We start from the raw sequence: 6017 nt of genomic DNA, 5'->3' as shown, positions 1-6017 counted from the left end.
TTTAATTTTATTTTTTACCATGTTTTTAATCTTAATATTTAAATCTTAAATTAATATTGTAAACTTTGTAAAAACAATATTTTTAAAATTGTAAATATTTGAAAAATTAATATAAGTTTGGTATGAATTTATAAATTTTTAAATTAAGTTTGGTGTGAATTTTTAATTTTTAAAATATTAATTTTTAATTTTATGCATTTTAAATTTTGAGTTTGGTGTGAATTTTTAATTTTAATTTTGAATTTTATATTTAAGTTGTGTGAATTTAAAAACAAAAATTTACTTTATCTCATTAAGTTAAAAATATGATTTTTAAAATTCGTCGTAAGTTGAAGACTAGGTCTTTGAACCGAAATTGCTTTACCCGAGGGAGGGACGAGAACTTTTATTATCAATATTTTTAATCTTGTTGATTTAAAGTATGCCAAAAACATTAAAAAACCCAAAAATCTTAGCTTTTTAAAACAATCGCTACAAAAAGACAAATTTTAAAATTTTGTCGAGGGACGGACTAGGACATCGATCCGAAACGACCTCGTCCTAAATAACAAGGGAAACAAAATTTTAAAATTAATTTCTTAATTGTTTTATAAGTTAAAGATTATATTAAAAAAAAAAAAAAAAAAAAAAAAAAAAAAAAAAAAAAAAAAAAAAAAAAAATAACTCCGCGACTCGCGGAGTTTGCAGTACAAACCTCCGCGACTCGCGGAGGGACCAAATTACAGAAAAAAAATAAAACCAGCTGCACGATCTGTATACACAACACACACAAACATACTGCATAAACACTCGAAAAAAACCCGAAAAAACCCACAAAAATCATCCCAAAAACTCAATTTTTCACCGTTAATCTTCAAATTTTTCACTACAATCATGTTGAGAAGGATGATATCTAGGAACTACTCAAGAAAACAGGTACAATTACACCCCAAATCACCTTTAAATCCGAATTTTAGTGTGTTCTTGAGCATATTTTCATAATTTGAATTTTGTTAATTTTTAGTGTAATTAGTGTTAAATTGTTAGTATATTATGCATGTATAACCTAGATTGATGCTGATTAACATGATTAGAAGCCTTAAACTTCAAATTTTGAATAATCTAGGGTTTGTGTTCTTGAGCAATTTGGGGCTTTTTGATATAAACAGGTTATGGCCGATTTTTGTCATGAATTATTGCTAAATTGAGTAGTGTAACATGTCTAGGTAGTTAAATGATCCAAACTTTGAGCCTAAACATGATTTTGAGAATTAAAGTGGACTTTTTCAAGTCCAAAATTCATGAACTTGATTTTTGAAAGATAATGCCATTTGAGACTTGTTTATTTGCTAGTAATGATTATTTTGACATGTTATTTGAGTTGAATGCTTATGAACTTGGCGAAAATTTTCGTATATGCTTATTTGAAAAAGTGTAGAATTGATAAAAATGTGAAAATAAGCTTAAGTTTGATATAAATTGATAATGTCATTGTAATTATTTTGATTGATGATTTTGCTGACACTAATGCATATTTGGATGCACAAAATTTGTGTTTGATGTGTTTTGCAGAGTGAAAGGGGTGAATCTTCATCCCAAGCCCGCCACGCTCCTGCTGAGAACTTGGAACAACAGGAGGTAGATAACTACTACAAGCAGGATGTACCTCATCCAGTCATGACCTTTTCAGATATGCACTTGGAGCAGTTGCACCCGAACCTGCGATTTGACAGACTTTGGATAGATTATCCAAAATATCAACGGGGTTTGCATACTCTTCACTCTAAGGTTGTTGAGGTACCGAGGGTCATAGAATGGGGACCCTTGGAAGCTGTAGAATTGGCCGGGCCAATTAGGGAATTACTGGTACAGAGGTATGGTAATTCTTCTTTTAATGACTGGATATGTTTATTCACCATACGCAGACCTGTATATAAAGTATGGTGTGAAGAGTTGTTATGTAGTATAGAGTTGAATGATCGGGTAGCCAGTTTAACCGATCGTTCTTTTATTAGATTTTTGTTAGGCGGTTCGATGCGCCACATGTCTTTACTGGACATGGCTCAGGCTTTACGTATATATACGCCTGAGGAATTAGCGTCTGCCGATTGTAGAGGATTGATACTAAACGGTAGGAAAATAGATGAGAATTTTGATACACACGGTGTGTGGAGTCAAATGACAAGCCACCACCGTTTTAAAGGAGGAAACTACTCTTATTTGGATATAGATAGAGCCGAATTAAGAGTAATACATAGGTTTTTAGCTAACTCGATTACACAAAGGGGTAAAAACAAAGAAAAGGTAAATGAACAAGATTTGTTTTACCATATGTGTATTCGAGACCCACACAGCGCTGTAAGTATACCATATTGTGTGGGTTATTATTTATCAGCTATGGTTCGAGGGATGCGTCCACATAGCATAATAGGAGGTGGTATTTTTATTACTTTGATTGGTGAATATCTCGGTGTGGATATAAGTCGGGGGGGATTATTAGTAGAAGAGCCGGAACCCCGCGACACTATAGGTTTAAATGTGTACCATGGTGCGAAAGTGTTGAAGCGGCGAAATAACGCCGCAGTACGATACAATGGTAGACATCCACAGGTAGAGAGAAACCAGGAACAAGGTAATGTAGGAGGGGGGCAAGAAATGCATAGGTTTATAGCTTCTCAGGAATACGAAAATGCTAGACAGAGAGCATTTGAAGATTGGCAAGTTCATCAGAACCAGATCATAGCACATTGCCAACACATAGGTAGAAACTATATTCCTACACCAAAACCCGTCTTCCCTCCTTGGTCGATAGAGATGCAGCCACCATATCCTACGTATGACCCTGCCGAAGCATTCTATAGCACTTATGGTTATGCGTGGAACCCCTATTGGTACCAATATCATCCTTAGTTTACTTATTTTTTTTTTATTATTATGTAATTTGTAATTATTGATGTATTTAATATTTTTGTTAATATTGTAATCATTTTTATAATTATCTAACTTTTATTCTTAGATTTTAATAATTTTTGAATGTGGGGTAATATACCAAACTTCAAAAATATGTATATATGTTTGCAGTTTATCTTATGTACACAACAGGGTAAAACAACGCATTTTCAAAGACTGGCATTAAGTTCAGCAAAAGCAAGTAATTTTGACGACAATGATGCAAAATACATGTGAAATAACAACAAGACGGAATGAACAAATGACGTGCACCATTTATCATTCAGCAAACAAACGCCAATATATTTGGAAACTTTGGTAAAAATTTAATCATTTTCACACAAATCACCCTCAATAATTTAAATTGTTACTGATTTCTTGCAAATGAGGGCATTGCAAGATCTTAAGTGTGGGAAGGGGTTAAATTCTTTCGGATTTTAAAATTTTTATATTAAACACTTGGTTACCATTAAAAATACTAGTAAAGCAGTAGTTGTATTAGAATCTAGTGCTCTCTGATAAAAAAGAACAGCCCTAGTCTTATATACTGACTACCCAATTCTAGTAAAATTTTGTGAAATTTTTAATTAAATGAATTCAAATCATGTTTATACATATTTATGAACGATAAAACTAGGTTTTAACACCGAAATTATTGTTACCTCGGAAAGGACATAAATTGAGAAACAAACTAAAATGTTAAAATTCATTTAAAATGGAATAGAGGACGATAAAAAGAAAAATAAAAAGCCAAGTGTGGGAAAATTTACCAAGTTATTTTAAACATATGCCACATATATTTGTAACAAATAACTGAAAATACTTTTGCTTTGAACTAAACTAAACTGTTTTACCCAATGAAAGAAAAGAAGAGATGGATCTACACGATGAATCAATTCCATCATTAAAAGGAAGTAAAGTCTTCCGAAAAAGACACGCGCTTCTTGATTTAGGTCATGAAGTTGTCGTTCAGACCAGCTGTAGGTTGACGAAAAATCTAGAAAAGTCATCACTAAAATCAGCAGGAAATCCACGGACCTCAGCATCAAACAGGGTCGCCAAGTGGTCAGATTTATCCTAACCATGAGAAGGATTTATCTCGTACAATGGGGAGGCACCGTGCAAATTAGCTGGATAAGACTAATGAATCAGATCCCCAGAAAGGATAATCTCCTTAAAGATTAAAAATCAGCTTTTAAGACTGATATTACTCAATCCTAGAGATTGACCTTAAATATTGAGAATTACAAACTCATGGAATTCAATGATATCTAAACTCGAGCTTGAACGAGAAAATATTTTGATCAAAAATACAAACCGATTTGTTTTCTAAAAACCCATTTTCAATGCGTTCATTACCATTGAACGTAAAATCCTAGGAATTCACCTGGAATTCATTAGGTCACCTGAACTAAATCGGGTGTCAACCGTAAGAACGGTGGTTGCATAGCATGGTCGGAGACAGGACCTTGTGCCAGACCGAAAAATCATAGGATGATCTTTACTATCGCTCCTACCAAGGATAGTTCTAGCATCCGACACGTTAAAAGACCATAATCATCTGCATGTCACGGGACATTGCCTTAAACAGTTGCTTGTTCAACGCTTTCCTTTACAACCGGACGGTAGTTTGCCGAAAGGTAATATACGGAACAAGTAAACTGGACGTGTTGCTTTCCAAATACAAGGTTAGCAAGTGGGTGACACAAAACCGCAAGTTTTGAGCTAAAATTTTCAAATCTGAAACCCACCAAACCCACAAATATTTTGCAAACACCGGTAAAGGGTTATTCCGGAAAACTTATCTAGGGTAAAAACTAGATTTAATTTTCAAAAGATCAAATGTTTTCATAAAGATCCAATTTCCTTAATGGATCTAAATTTTTATAGTCATGTGGGACTGTAAACCATATCGTTACTACCATTGTTTATACCGCCGTATAGAAATCACTGATGTACAAAGTGTGAAGAATAAAGAAGTGATTCTAGTATTTCAAGACGATATTGCTTGAGGACAAGCAACGCTCAAGTGTGGGAATATTTGATAATGCTAAAAACGAACATATATTTCATAGCATTATTCCTCAAGAAAGACAAGCTTTTAGTTGCAATTGTTCTATTTACAAGAGATATTCGTTTAAATAATAAAAGGTGAAGACAAAAGACAGATTCGACGATTTGAAGACGCAAACGACCAAAAAGCTCAAAAGAACAAAAGACAATCAAAAAGGTTCCAATTATTGATAAGAAACGTCTCGAAATCACAAGAGTACAAGATTCAAAACGCAAAGTACAAGATATTAAATTGTACGCAAGGACGTTCAAAAAACCGGAACCGGGACCAGAGTCAACTCTTAACGCTCGACGCAACGGACTAAAAATTACAAGTTAACTATGTATATAAATATAATATAATATATAATTAATTATATTAATTATATATATATTATATATATATATTATTAAAACCGTCGGCAGCCAGAAACTCCAAGGGCCAGAAATGAAAATACCTCTCCGCGACTCGCGGAGTTTGAAGGGCTTTTTGCCGCGAGTCGCGGAGCCCCAAAAATCAAATCTGGCTATAAAATCAACCCGAATTCTGATCAAAAACATATCTTTTTTTTTCTTCTCTTCATACGAAGTAATATATTTATATTTATAATTTATATTTTAATTTTAATTATAATTCTAATAATAAGGTTATGTTAGCGAATGTTGTAAGGGTGTAAGTCGAAATTCTGTCCGTGTAACGCTACGCTATTTTTAATCATTGTAAGTTATGTTCAACCTTTTTATATTAATGTCTCGTAGCTAAGTTATTATTATGCTTATTTAAAACGAAGTAATCATGATGTTGGGCTAATTACTAAAATTGGGTAATTGGGCTTTGTACCATAATTGGGGTTTGGACAAAAGAACGACACTTGTGGAAACTAGACTATGGGCTATTAATGGGCTTTATATTTGTTTAACTAAATGAAAGTTTGTTAATGTTAATATAAAGATTTACAATTGGGCGTCCCTATAAATTACCACATACACTCGATCGGACACGATGGGCGGGGTATTTATATGTACGAATAATCGTT

Source organism: Rutidosis leptorrhynchoides, chromosome 3, assembly GCF_046630445.1.
Source record: "Rutidosis leptorrhynchoides isolate AG116_Rl617_1_P2 chromosome 3, CSIRO_AGI_Rlap_v1, whole genome shotgun sequence".
In the NCBI taxonomy this organism is placed as follows: Eukaryota; Viridiplantae; Streptophyta; class Magnoliopsida; order Asterales; family Asteraceae; genus Rutidosis; species Rutidosis leptorrhynchoides.
Note: the sequence above shows the minus strand (reverse complement) of the source record.